General features: G+C 42.5%; 1 protein-coding gene across 2 annotated transcripts in view; it reads left to right on the top strand.

Moving 5' to 3' along the window:
* Nucleotides 1-14,168, top strand: part of hdac9b (histone deacetylase 9b) — a 39,162-nt gene that overhangs the window by 318 nt on the left and 24,676 nt on the right. The window contains exon 1 of one of the 2 annotated variants that reach the window (XM_061675150.1): nt 11,047-11,067. The exons of the other annotated variant lie outside the window; for it this stretch is intronic. The gene's annotated coding sequence lies outside the window, so the exon portion shown is untranslated. Of the gene's footprint in view, nt 1-11,046; nt 11,068-14,168 lie in introns of those variants that run through there. 2 annotated transcript variants of the gene reach the window in all.

Genomic DNA, 14,168 nt, shown 5'->3' with positions numbered 1-14,168 from the left:
GGTTGCAGGTTCAGAAGCAATATCCATTAGTGTTTTACGTTTGGCAGCAAATGAATATCACATCAAATCGAATGGACAGATTCATATCTGTGTCACATCCGACAAGGTTGCTGTTTGATTTGCTTATGCAAGATTTTATGACTATACAGTTGTTCCTTCCTATGGATTGGCCTCGCAGAAGGACACAACTTGGTCGACTGTGCCCCTCTGGAGGCCATTCCTTGAACTACACAAAGTTGTTGAGAAGTAGGACAATGAGTTGTAGGTCAGCGTGGTGGTCGTGTTGTGGTTCCTCACAGTTCTGAGGGTTGGGCTTCGAATCTGTGCTACGGCCTTCCTGGGTGGCCTTTACACGTTCTCTCCGGTGCATTTTTTTTTTACACACCCTATTTTTTGAGAGGGCGGCCCTTGCCTATGCAAATGAGTGACTGGTCAGCCGGCCCATACGCAGTGTTGCTATGAGATACGAACAAGTGACCCGACGTTTTTTGACATATGAGTAATTGTTTGGCCATTTAAAAAAAAAAAAATGTTTTTGCATTTCATTGTAGCAGCAGCAGCAGTTCATGCACTTTACTGTGTGTATGTGGCAGACTGACACATCACCAAATACAAAAACCAGTGATTGCACACAACAGTCGAGTGTGTGCCGCTGAGCAGAAGCTAATGCTGTTAGCTAATGCTTATCCGTGCGAGCGACAAACGATATTCTTTGGTATCATTGAAGGGGTGTAGCACCTGTTTGGGATGTTTTGAATCTTAGTACCTGTGGATGATAGTGTTTCCAGAAAGTGTGCTCTGGTGGCCGGAATCTGGTTGAAAGTGGCTCTGGATTTCAGCCAGCCTAACTGATCATTTCATGGGCGGTGAAACTTTGTTCGGGGCGCGGTTGAAAGATGAATTCAGCCCTGCTGATTCGTAACAGTGGGGCAGATTGGTTCGCTCACGGACATTTACAGACCGAGGCAGATCATAAATGTTTTTTTTTGGGGGGGCAATGCGCATTATACACGAGAAATTACAGTACATGGTTGTTTAATTTCACACTTATGGATGCGCAGGCACGTCGAAGACCCAATTATTTGTATGGAGGCACTTAAAAAGTAGGTTTTCTATAACATGACCCCTTTTTTAAACACAAGCTCAGTTCCTCGAACCCAGGAGTAGAAAGGCAATTTGACAATGAAAAAAACGGAAATAATATGGTCCACATGTGAACACTATGGTATTTTTACTATCCGAGAGTAAATGTACTGTACTTTATCAAGGCTGCTGTCTGTTGTAAGGTGTGCTTATTTGCAGTAATGACTTATTAAGGAAGGGGGTTTAGTGAGCGAGTGGGGCTCCAGTGAAAGAATGTGCGTTATCCTCACCATGGGGCCAAACTTTCCATGCTAGTCTCTTATTTCAAGGAATTCAAGGGCAGGAAGGGCTATGGGGAAGCTTGTGGCAGCTATGCTTATGATTTGAAGGGTAAGCAGTATAGGTCTTTACTAGGGATGGGGGGGTAAGTCCTCCTGATCTGCTGCTAAAAAGCTCGTGAAGGCCACAGTAAATTCCAGCTGGAAAACTTTAACCCTGGCAGGTATGGAGCGGAAGAGGGTCCCACAAATTAAATTTAAGAAGAGAAGCCCATTCCTCCACTTAGAAGTGAAACGGCACCCTGGCCTCGAGGCTGCATCCTTTGTGTTCTGTAGAAAATCAGTAAAATATGGTCATAAGGACAAGTTACCAACCATTATTTAAACTTAAAAAAAACAAAAAAAACTAAACAATAGATAGATAGATACTGTCGATAGGCAGAGATATACGCTAGATCATAGTCAAACTCAAGGTTCCGGGGCCACATCATTTTATGTGGCCCGCGAAAGCAAATCATGCTCGTCAACTTCCGTGATTTTTGCTCAACTCTATATCCAAATTGTCAAAATGCAATAATTGCATTTTTCTGTTACCAAACCCTCCTTCTACAGTACCTTAAACAATACTTGAACAAACTATTATCCTTGTCTTCTGATTTCAAAACTAGTTATCCCTCAATTTGTTGTGTAATGGTAATAATATGTTTTGGTGACGATTAAACATTGATATGGTTTCACTGTTCTAACGGCCCTGTGAGAGAACTCACAACTGCAACGCGGCCCGAGACAAACAAAGAGTTTGACACCCCTGCTCTAGATAGATAGATAGAAACATATATACGTAGATGGCGCTTAACAACATGCATTGCTGAAAAAAAGTGAATCCCTTGATTATCCATGAAAGGGTATGAACATTTCATGTCATCAATACGGTATCATAACAATACTGCTCGAAGAAATGTAAGCCAAAAAAAGATACAGTACCAAAGGTACTGCAACAGGATTTATTTCCAATACAAAAACTATAAAATGACTAATCCAGTGCATTTTTTACACATTACAAATTGTAAACACCAGTAAGCAAATGAAAAATCCATGTAAGCAAGACCCCAAGAAAATCAGGCGCTTTCACACATGTAGTTTCCTCTGCTTCGAAATTGGTTGATGCGTTTGTAAATGATCGCTCTGTTCCCGCTGGCTCAGTCGGTCATCAGTAGAAATTCCGAGTACCAAAAAATGCGTCACAACAAACCACACGACATTGCTTTCTTAATCTATTAGTCACAAGAATTGAATCAGAGAGTAGGTTCTCTGTAAGGAATAGCGAGTTGTGCTCAAGATGTCTAATTAATTAATGAATTAATTCAACGGTTTAATGTGCTTATACTGTATGCTAACTGTAGTTGCATCCCCGCAATGGTTTTCAAGCAAGGTGGGAACATCAATAGCACGTATCTTTGTCCTCTTAGTTGCTGATGCTAACTTGCTTTGCCGCCATCTTGTGGCATCTTGGTGCAAAGGAACTATGTTGGAGTAAGTTGAGGAGCTTCATTTTGAAAAAGGTTTTACATTTCAAATTCTGTACACCAAATTTATACCATACACTCAGTACAAACATATGCAGTTTAAGGATCGAAGTCCATTCTCATAAATAATGTAAGACAATAAAATGCATGTTAGGAGTAAAAATAAATAAAATAGTGGGTGTTTGTTATTATTCGACCAATAATCAAAAGAAGAATTGATTCTAAAAAGTGACAGTGAAAATAGTGACATGAATTATTCATTATTAATTCATTTTATTTTAAATGGAAATACTAACTGTTTGAAATTTTATTGCGGTTTATTGGTAAACCATACCCCCCCCCCCCCGCCCCCACCCCAAAAAAGTTAAATAAATCCATTCTCTTTTTGCTCGCTGAACTGAATATTTTAGAGCCATATTTTTCCTGAAATTGAATTGTGTAAGCTAAGAGATTAAGTGTCACCAACTTTTTTGAAACTGAGAGGTACTTCTTTGATACTGATTTCTGTGGAGGACTCCAAGTTTGATACACACTTCAGAAAGAACAAATATTCTCAAATCACCTTTTAATTATTTTATTATTACTAGTGAATGATATCCATCTGTGTGAAGACCTTAATTTAACAAATTAGGAAACAGACAAAAATCTGTATGGAACACTTTATTTCTATACATTTCTTTCACATTTTCACTTCTTCATTATTCCTAGAAACTCACAATGTCCCATCGTTGGTGAGCTATTTTTAGAACCAGTCAGCGGGCTACCCATGTGGTCCTTACCTGGTGCCCGCGGGCACCATGTTGGCAGAAGATCTATAATTTTGGAGAACAACTCACTGAGAATACGTGATCGGCTCTGACTGATTTGATCCCAGTCGTGGCATCCCGCACGAGGCGGATGGAGCTCACCACAGTGGCACGCAAGCGGGATCATGCTTCCGACGCCCTGAAATCCCGCTGTGCCCTTGCCCGCGAACATCATACTTGAGGGATGGCAAACAGCTGGATGGTGTACGTACCGTGTGGGAAGAGCTGTCACTGTCGTGTACCATCAACGAAGAGGAGGAAAAGCAGGAATAAAAAAAAAAAAAAGATTTCAAGCAGGGTGCTTATCTCTCGAGGGCAGAATGAATGAACTTTCGCCAAAAAAAACATGTTGACCTTTGATGAGCGGTTCTGTGGGAAAAGTGTAAAGAGAGAACTTTGTTGTGCTCCTACGGGGACGACATTCGTCCTCTGAGTCCGACAGGCAACTAAGAAGAGGCCGGCAAGAATGCTTTGAAGTGCCAAATAAAAATGGGAGATTTTGAACAGCTGTAGATTTATGACAATGACAAATCTGTGTATAATCTGAACTAATCACTCAGGGCCTCACTCCTTTAACCAAAACTCCCACCAGTGGGAAAGTGCTCCATTGGCGGCCGCGTACTATCTACTCTCACTTCAATCCATACACCTGCTCAAGACAAGAGGCGTTTAGAAAGAGGGGGAAAAAAGAGAAAACATTGCTTTCTCAAACAAACTAATGCTTAGTTTTGATTGGCACTACGGTCAATGTGCCCTTGAGCAAGGCATCTTTGCACTCTTTGCGAACCGCTTTCATTCTGAATCTATGCTAGCATGCCGGTGTGTGGAATAAAATTGAAGACGAAGTGACTCATGGGTGACATTGCTTTCATCTTAAACTATTGTAGCTGCCGAATGCAAAAATATTAAATACAGGGGGGTCCACGGTGGCGACGTGACCCAAATCTGCACACGTACAGTAAATGTTTGTATGGAAAACACTTCTCGGCCATAAATACCAAAAAATAAATACAAAAATGTAGATTAAAAAAAACGCCAATAATTTGGCGGTAACTGAGTGTGCCTTCTTGGACATATTGCGCAAACTACGCACGCCGTTTGTAACCCTGAAACGTTGTATCTTGTTACTGAGGACACCATGTGACAAATTCCAGGCGTGCGGGTCAGATTCGGCCCTCCGTGAAATTTCATGTAGCCCGCTACAGTTTGCCTCATTTTTATTTAATTTTATCTTGACTTCTGTTTAAAATTAGGCATAAAATCATAAGTACCCCATTCAGGCACAATTATCTAAGCTATTAGTTCAGGGACCTGATGTATAACTGCGTCACGCTCTTTCCACGTGCCTAATTTGTAAACAAATACAGTGCAGCTCAGCTTTCTGGCTAGCAGACGTCAAGGGCATCCGTGTAGCTACAAAAAAATAAAAATTAAAAAAAAATACAGGGCAGTACAAGCTAAAGCAATGAAAATTGCCACAACATAATAATTAGCACAGTTCAAACTTGCACTGATCTGACTGCATTTTCCTTCCCTTAATATACCCAAATGTGTACCAAACCAAGATGCATCTACCGAACTGGGATTTCTTTTTTATAACCCCGAGCGGTTATATATTTAGTTTGTGGTTTCATCGTCATAACCGGCCCCAGAGGAATATCACAATAACCCCCCCCCCCCCCCCATCTAGCTTCTGTACAGAAAATCACATGATGAAGGGTTATACAGCAGGGACGCAGTCCCGCAAGTGGCCAGTAGGTAGCAGTGTCTGTCCGTCTCGATGAGCGGACGCTACAGGTGCCCGTTTTATAAAAGGGTGCTTGATTTACAAATGTCGCACAAACATCACCGAGCAAACATTTCTACTCGTCACGCGTCCGACTAGGAGCATAACATTTAAAAATAGTTAGTACTTGTGAGGCAATTGGTGTCACATGAGCATGGAGAAGATGTACGCTTTGTACGCGATATATCTGATATCACAGGTGTCTTTTTTTTTTTTTTTTTTTTTTTTTTTTTAAATGTAACGTGCACCTGCCTGCCTTTTGGTGAGCACGGGTCGTTATCGCTCTGGCTGTCGTCATTTTTTTTTTTTCATTTTTTCCCCCCATTGAAATATTCCCTATTTATAGTACCGTCGTCACACTGGCGCAGACACAGCTCGCCTCCTCCACGCCTTCTAAATTTAACAGCAACCGGTCAGGCCCTGCTCTCAAGGTAGCCAGAAGAACATTTCCTCCCGTTCAACTCGGAACGCGATGGCGCGTGTGAGTTGAACTCGACCTTACTCGTTTCAGTGCACTTCACTGACGTTAAAAGATAACATCAAACGGCAGAATAAGTTCATCTGAAAATGTGCGACCAGGAAAGATTTGCATTCAGCTTCTTTCCGCCGAATACGAGCAGCGAGCCGGGGAAGTTGAGGTTCCTACTATTTGTCCTGGCCGTCACTGTTTTTTCCATACAGTTCCGAGAAAACCTAGAAATAGACGCTTGCTTACGGATGTATGACCTCATTCAACGTACAGGGAGTGAAAGAGCCGATTCAGTTTCATCACCTCAGGCCACAAACTCCTCGAGAAGCCAGCGAATTGCTAAATGTTAGCGCGTTGGGTTGGAATGCCAGTAGGGTTTACTGTACATTACACTCATGTTAAACTCACATGAGTTGCTTTTGGGGGGGGGGGGGATTGTCACTAGAGGGCTCGAAAACGTTTCGGACTGAGCTTTTGTAAGCGAGCTCCCTTCTGTTCACAGTCGAGGTCAGGATCGATTGAAAGACGAAGAAAAAAAAAAATGTCCTCAGAAATAAAGTCAAATTCTTCAATGCGATTGATTCGTCTCTCAATCCTAATGTTTCAAATTGAGACATTCTACCGTCACCAAATTATTAGGCTTCTACTCATACAGTGGGTTCCCTAATGTTCTATTAATTTTTTTCTTCAACAGGTGTCAATGCATTAAACGGGAGACTCCGGTAACATCCTCGAGTAAGTTGCTGTTTTTCGAAACTCCACGAACAGCGCAGCTGGAGCAAAGTGTTATTAAGTAATGATGGTCTCGTTTGTATGTGTGCAGGATTACGTCAAAACTCACGCGCAATTTTGATGAAATAGTTTTGAGCGCCCGATATGCAATTCATTTTCTTCCTCTTATCCGGGTCGCGGGGAGAGACGTTCAAGTACGGATGCCCGGACTTCCCTCCCCCCCCCTAGTTCCTCCGTCGGGACACCGAGGTGTTCCCAGGCCAGCTGTTAGACATACTGTTGTCCCTCCGGCGTGTCCGACGTGTTCCCGGAGGCCTCCTCCCGATTGTGCGTGTCTGGAACATCTCCCCCAAGGGAGGCGTCCGGGAGGCATCTGAAATAGATGCCCGAGCCATCTGGCTCCTCTGGATGCGGAGGAGCGGCGGCTCTACTCCGATTCTGCGCCTCCGACCTAATCCCATCCCATCCCAACTCCCAGCCCAAGCTCTAATACAGTTATTTGTAATATTTTTTTGGAGACATTTCAGAATGTATTCTGGATCCAACTATATAGAAAATTGCATTGTGGACTACAGTGGAAGTGTAGTTAGCATATGTGCCTCACAGTCGTGAGGTTGAGGTTCTGAATCTCGGCCTTTCTGTTTAAAGTTGTGCAACTTCTCCTCATGGTTGCGTGGGGTTTCTCTTGGTACGCATTCCCCCCAAAATGCATATCACGTTAATTGAACACGCAAAATGTTTCTTAGGTGCGAATGTGCGCATGAATGGTTGCTTGACAAGCGCTATCGAAAATGCATAGTTGGGATGGGAGTCTCTTTCTCTCTCTACCTCTCTTTGTCTTGCTCGCAATGTTCTGATCTCCTGCTTAGATGTCAGTATTGTACTAAATGCTGGCGCTGTCGTGAGGATTGCGTGGATCCCGTAGCTTTCATCAAGCCGTTATTCTTCTGACTGCAAACGAGTTGAGACTGAATCAACAGCAGCCTGCTGGTTTCTGCCCCTTTTTTCAACACGCAACTAATTCTATTAAACTGATCTCCATGCAACCATCGTAATTCTCTGCTGTCAGTGAATCAGCTAATAGTTTATGATGCCCGTCCTAAGCCTTTGCAGAGGGCTGCAGTTTCAGCTTCATAATATTCATTTGGTTCTGTCGTTGTTGTTTTTTTTGCGTTGCCATTTGTTACGTTGGCTCTTGTTGGATGACTCGAGTGACCGGCCGTCTTTTTCTGGAAGGTCTCTGTGCAAGGTAATTGGAAAGCAGCGGAACCACAGCCCCTCCACGGTACACATTTTCACCACACGACACTTGAAAAACACCAATCATACTTTCCTAAAAGCATTCCGCAGTCCCTCCGGATGACCTCTCAGCCGTGGTTCCAATTCAGAATAATATTTTTTCATTCGACTTGTTCTTGGCAGGTTAATGCTCGCAGATGTCTGCACTGCTCAGATGGCTTGAGGGGGCAGGTACCATCTGAGCTGTGTCGGGGAGAGAGAGTCATTTTAACAGCACTCTCCACTTTTCCTGACACATAATTTCCTCGTACCAATGAATGTGCTAATGAGACAAAATGTTTTTTTTTTTTTTTTTTTTTTTTTTTTTTTTTTTTTTGTCAAGAGAGAACAAATCTTGGCGGGCATCTCTGGATTATTCACTGGACCTGATAAGTTAGCAAAGACTCGCCAAACAGAATTCACAGACGCAGCATGATGCGTGACATCCCTGCTGCGTGCTGCATGTTCACCTTTATTATATTCTTAAAGTTGGCGTCAGGCATGTTCGTGTGTGCTAAAATACAATATAGAAGATGGCAGCACAGCACTTGGGGTACACAAATAAGAAGTGTGAGTGAGCCTGTTTACACAAATTCAAGTTATACAATGTATTTTTCTTTTTTTTTTTTTTTTTTTTCTTTTTTCTTCACACTGAAGGTGATGAATCACGCATTCGCGCTCAGGATTTGTTTCCTGTGTATGTGGGCCATCCCTGACTGACTGTGACAATGTGAAGGCAGTCTTCACGTCACCCTGCAGAAATTGCAGTAACAATAGAGAGAACAAAAGAATGCCTGGGTGTTTTGTGCCCGAGAGTGTGACAAAGTGATTGATGCCAATCGTTTTTATGGACCGGGCCGCACGAAATTGACACATGGAGGTGTGTGTGTGTGTGTGCAGGTGCGCTATTGTAATAGCATGTTGAAAACACTGTAATATTTGGCGGTCCGCAGATTTTTTTTTTTAGATTTCTCAGTTCACAAAATAATAAATACTCAGTCGTTTGTCAATTTGACAGTTCATGTGAGATCAGACTAAAGGTTTTTATGTCCTGTTTGTCTTTAACAAATAATTTTAAGAAAAAAATATTCACGCCAAAGTCAAAGTGGCCATTTTAACTCCCTAATTAATAGTGTAAGCAGTGTGTTAATTAACATTTTTGAAATGATTTACTGTCATACAAGTGTAAGAGTAAGTTAACCGCAATTTACAAAGACCAGATAACACTAAATTGAAATAAAAAATGACTCCGCTTTTGGTGATGTGACGTCAGCGTGGCTCAAACTGGAGAAGAGGAAATTGCTGTAGGTGAGTCAACTTCACGCATCATACGTCACACTCTTCATTCTCACACTAGTGAATTCTTCTTTTATTCAGGGTATTGATTTATTGCTGCTTTGGACATATGGTACGGCGCAGTGGAAACGGCAACGTGCGTGCGTCTCTCCTTGCAGTAAGTTCAATTTGGTTATATGGCCACTTCCTCTTTGCGGAGACCAAGACAATGATGAACACACTCGTGGAGTTAATCCTTTACATGCTCAGAGAGCTGAAGTCAGATTTGCCGGTGGCGTATTGGATTCATGTATATTCTAGTTTTGGTTCTCTTTTGAAACGAGGCCCATCCGCATTGTTGAATGAGGTTACCAGCCGCCGGCACCACCCAGCGTTCGCGCCACTGCTCAGCGAAGATTTATTTTGTTTAGTTATGATGCTTAATAGTAAGTGACTACATGGCAGACAGCCAAAATTAAGCACTGCTAGCAGAGCCCCGTAGAGCCTCGTGGATGTCAAGAGGCAGGCTATATTTGGCTGCTATGTTCACTTCTCAGAGACAAGTTCTAGGTCTGGACTTGACATTTCTCTTAGACTGGAAAAAATGGGTTTGGGTCAGTGAGTTTTGAAAGGAGGCGGAGTGTTGTTGATGCCCAGAGGACGGTGTCGGGCTCTGCTCTATGCAGCCTTTTTGTTATGTTCTCTTTGTCTGCGCAGTGCACAAGTCTCGGATGATAGCATGTAGTAACAATTACAATAGATTTACTTAGACACAACATGGTGTTAATAAAGAAATGCACTGTGGCATGAATAGTTCCAAAGCAACAGTACAGACTGTTTTCAGCCAGCAAAAACTGCATGTTTTTTTGTTTTTTTTCCTCTTATACATCAACACAGTCATATGGTCTTTAGTTTTGACAAATGATTACACGCCTGGATGGTTCTTTTGCAGCGTGCTGTCAATCCATGGGTGGAAAAGAAATCATCGCAAGTTGAGAGCGGGAATGTGTTCGGCGAGATGCAGCATATTAAATATGAGATGTCGAAAATCAGTTAACAGTTACGATGACAGAACGTGTCATACTCACTGAATGTTTGCCATGTCACCAAAAATGATTTAGCCGTCGTCAAAGGCAACGCAAAGTTTAACTCGACTTTGTGTGGTGTTGACGTGCACCACAAGCGCGGAAGTCTGAATGTATTTGTTGTCATGAAAAATCAATTCCGTTCACACCTTTATTCGTTGTGTTCGTCTTGGCTGCGACGCCTCTATCCGTCAGTCCTTTAAATCAACGCCAGGGTGATGCTCATAAATATTCAAATCGTTTTTCCATCTCACATCCTCATCCGGCATCGCCTGCTGGGTGAAAAAGTCACCGCGGTTCTCACAGGGTAGCGTTTGGGCTGAGGCGGCTGGTTCCAAAAGGAGCGAGCAAGGGTGCATGCGGGAGGAATCGATGGAAGGTGGAGGAGGAAGGAGAAGGTGAGGCCCAGAGCAAGAGGTTCATTTTTTGGTCATCTCATTTCCCCTTGCATAACCAGGGGTTAGCGACACACCTGTTTCCAGAACAGTTTCTTAAACCGATGAATACGTTTTGTAGTGAGCACGTGCAACTTGTCTTCTTAACCGGGGTATACTGTATTTTTTATTTTTGGGAAAAATATTGATACAAAATCAAATATCGGCATTTGATTATATTTCTGAATAATAATAATTTAATTTGAGATGTCTTGCCGTTATTATTGATTTTAATCCCACAGATTGGTTGGCTCGTCGACAGGATTAGACAAAGAAATATAAGCGATGGCTTTCCAAAGAGGATCCCGTTAAAAGGTTTGCTGCATATCTTTGTTTTCACTTTTCACTGTTTGTGTCACTGTGGTGTGAATGAAACATTCCGTTCGGGAATTCAAATGTCAAGTCTTCTGTCATCCTCTGGAAGCACAAACATGCATATTGTCTGAATTTGAAAACAGTCTGTCAGTGTTCAAATGGGCGGTGCTGTGACAAATTGAGAAAAAATGACATGGATCTTACAAGTTTGATGAAGTTATAGTACCCGAGTTTGTGGAGCAGAGTTATTGGAGTTGCTTGTTTGATGGTGAATCATCAAACTTTGCTACCAAGTTGTGGCCACATCCTACTTTATAGGCTAAAAAGCTTTACAATGTAGGGTTGGCCAAGTCTCTGGTACACGGTACTTTGCTCAAGTATGGTAGCTATTGGATGAACTCCTTAGAAAGAGTTGTTAAACAATAAACAACCATTGAATTGAAAGTATTTTGCTGGCATTGGTTCTTAAAACTTTGCCTTTGCATCCTGCCCCGACGGATATCGCTGCCAAAAATACGTATCGACTGGTTGAACTGGTGTCGGTTGCTATTCTTCTTTTTCCCTCGGTTATCGGAGGGCCGTTAAGGTGGCCATACGGGACCACTTACATAGAGAAACAACAAACAGAAATCACCAAATGGCTGCCAAATTTGATGAGTTTTGTGGTATGCGAGGCCTGCCAAATGATGGTTGTAAGAATAAACCTTGCCCTTTAGGAATGTAACCAAGAGAAATCCTTCAAAAGTCCTCCTGGAGGCCCTTTTCTCCTTATTCCCATTTACATTGACTTTGTAATTTTGTGCTGAGAGACGTTTTCCGCTAAGGCTTTTGCGTTGCCTTAATGATAAGAGGAAGAGCTTTTTTTTTTGGGGGGGGGGGGGGGTGGGGGGGGGGTATTGTCGCTTCTAAGGCCTTTGAGACATGCACTGCAGGAGGAACAACTGTGCCGTCAAGCTGTGTCGCCGTCGGGGGAAGTGGCCTGGACAAAAAGCGGCATCCCACACTTCCTATAGTAAACTTGATTTCCTGCTTACAGCGTTTGAAGCAGACCATGTAAAGTACTGTATGAATGGAACTTTAACGGTCAATGACAAAAAGAAGATCGCAACATATAGTTAATTATTCTGAATTTTCACATTATAAGTGGGGATTCGGTCAGAGACAACATTGCTTGTGTTTTTGAAAGATGTGTTTCCTCAAACGCTGCAGCAGTCTTACAAATACGTGCTGTGATTTGTCGTGATATTAAGATAATATCGCCAGGCCCCGCCGAGGGATGATGCAGGACTCTGGGTCAGGATGTGCTCTGGAAGAACGCTTCTGATACAGAACCTTTGTTTTTATGAATCCTGCAGGGAATATTTTAAGGTCAGCCAACCGAGCGTTGCAGGATTGCAGTTCCACTTGTGTCTGTTGCTGATGTGTTTGTACGTGGTTACACATGAGGCATCCGGCTTCTTCTTGTAGTTTCACTGCTCCAAAAATCCTACTTTATTTTGTCATGCTATCATGAAGATTATTCGAGTGAACGCTATCATTAAAATGAATAGTAAGCAGATGGTTAATTGTAGGCTACAGTGTTGTTTTGTTCTTGAAAAAGTGGCGAACATAAAGGGCTGAATGTATGTAGGTGGAAGTTGTACAACAACATGGTCAAGTTGGTCCAGCGGATCAATGCTTTCCAACAGAGATGAGCACATTGATCAGTAGAAATACCAAGCGCTGCCCTCTGTTTCCAGTGTGCCTTTGTGCTGTGTCTATTTATAGAAAGCCAATGGCAACAGATGAATGCACCGCGTCAGAGACCTATTCAAAGTTAGAAAGTAAACTGACCTCAAGTTCAGTGCACTATACGTGGATGCTTTGAAATTGCTTTGTAAAATGTCTTTTTGCCACTTTGGAAGACAGCGCTTCAGCGGGTTCGTTCAGGCTGCGTTTTAAAACTCAGCTGTACGATTGGAATCGGCAGATGATTGACTGATGGCGCATTAAAAAAAAAAAAAAACAATCCCTTCTTTGAATTGTGACTTTGAAATCAGCTCTTCGTGACCAAGACAAATGACAGCAACAAAGAAATTTGATTTAGTACAGTGCATGAGTACGGGACTTCCGGGATAGATGCAACAAAACCACTATGCGCAAAAAAAGCTACCCAGCAACCACTGGAACATAAGTAAACGCAAAATAAGTTGACCACTGTACAAATATTGTACGAACGTTTTGATCTTGACTGATCTGAGCTCTTATGAGGTACGCCGAGGCCTCCCAAATGTTGCTAGTCTTCTGTGCCGTCAAGCATTATGACTAGCTGTTCGATATCAGTTATGAGTAGTCCCTCTTGAGTACTCACCGATACCTCTAGTACTTTTGATCCATAAAATTTCAACGATCACAATGACATTTAATTGTGAGCGCGATGACTGGCTGATATGTCAAACTGCGCAAACTACTGGCGAGGAGCCCTTGCTCGCTGTCAGATATTGTTCGGCGCCCGATTATTTTTTTTTTGTGCCGACTTTTCCCAAATTCAAATTCTACTAGGGTTTTGCTATGGAGTCGGAGATATTTATCTATTCAGTTGCTGTATTTGAACACAGGGGCTCGGAATCCGTGTCAGTGAGTCGGTATATGGGCCATAAATGGGCCTTGTTGATGAGGGGAAGAAACTTCTATTTTTCATGTTAACTCTTATAAGAGCGGAAGCGGCGCTCCAATTAACTGTGTTATTATTGGCTATGTTGCCAAACTCGCTGGCGCTGTTTCAGAACGAAGCTGCGAACTTGACTGCCTTCAAATGTGTTTTTTTTTTTTTCATGTTATTTGATCCAGCCTCTTAAGTGCATTCTATATCGCCGTGAAAGTCCAACAGGAAATACCACAGGATGCTAGACAGAGTAACCTAATAAAAAGTGAGCGCACCCAAATCATTAGTGGGGAAACACTCACGTAGCACATCCAGATGTACACACTAATTGGATTTCACCATCACATCAGCAGTTGTAGGTCCTTTGTGCTTTTATGAGAATGACCGCAAGGTAAATGGAAAAACGTTTTGAAGCCTTCGAACCTTGAGCAGGTAGAGGCGCTGACTAGCAAATGCA

Source organism: Phycodurus eques, chromosome 4, assembly GCF_024500275.1.
Source record: "Phycodurus eques isolate BA_2022a chromosome 4, UOR_Pequ_1.1, whole genome shotgun sequence".
In the NCBI taxonomy this organism is placed as follows: domain Eukaryota; kingdom Metazoa; phylum Chordata; class Actinopteri; order Syngnathiformes; family Syngnathidae; genus Phycodurus; species Phycodurus eques.
This window is presented reverse-complemented; position numbering and strand designations above follow the sequence as displayed.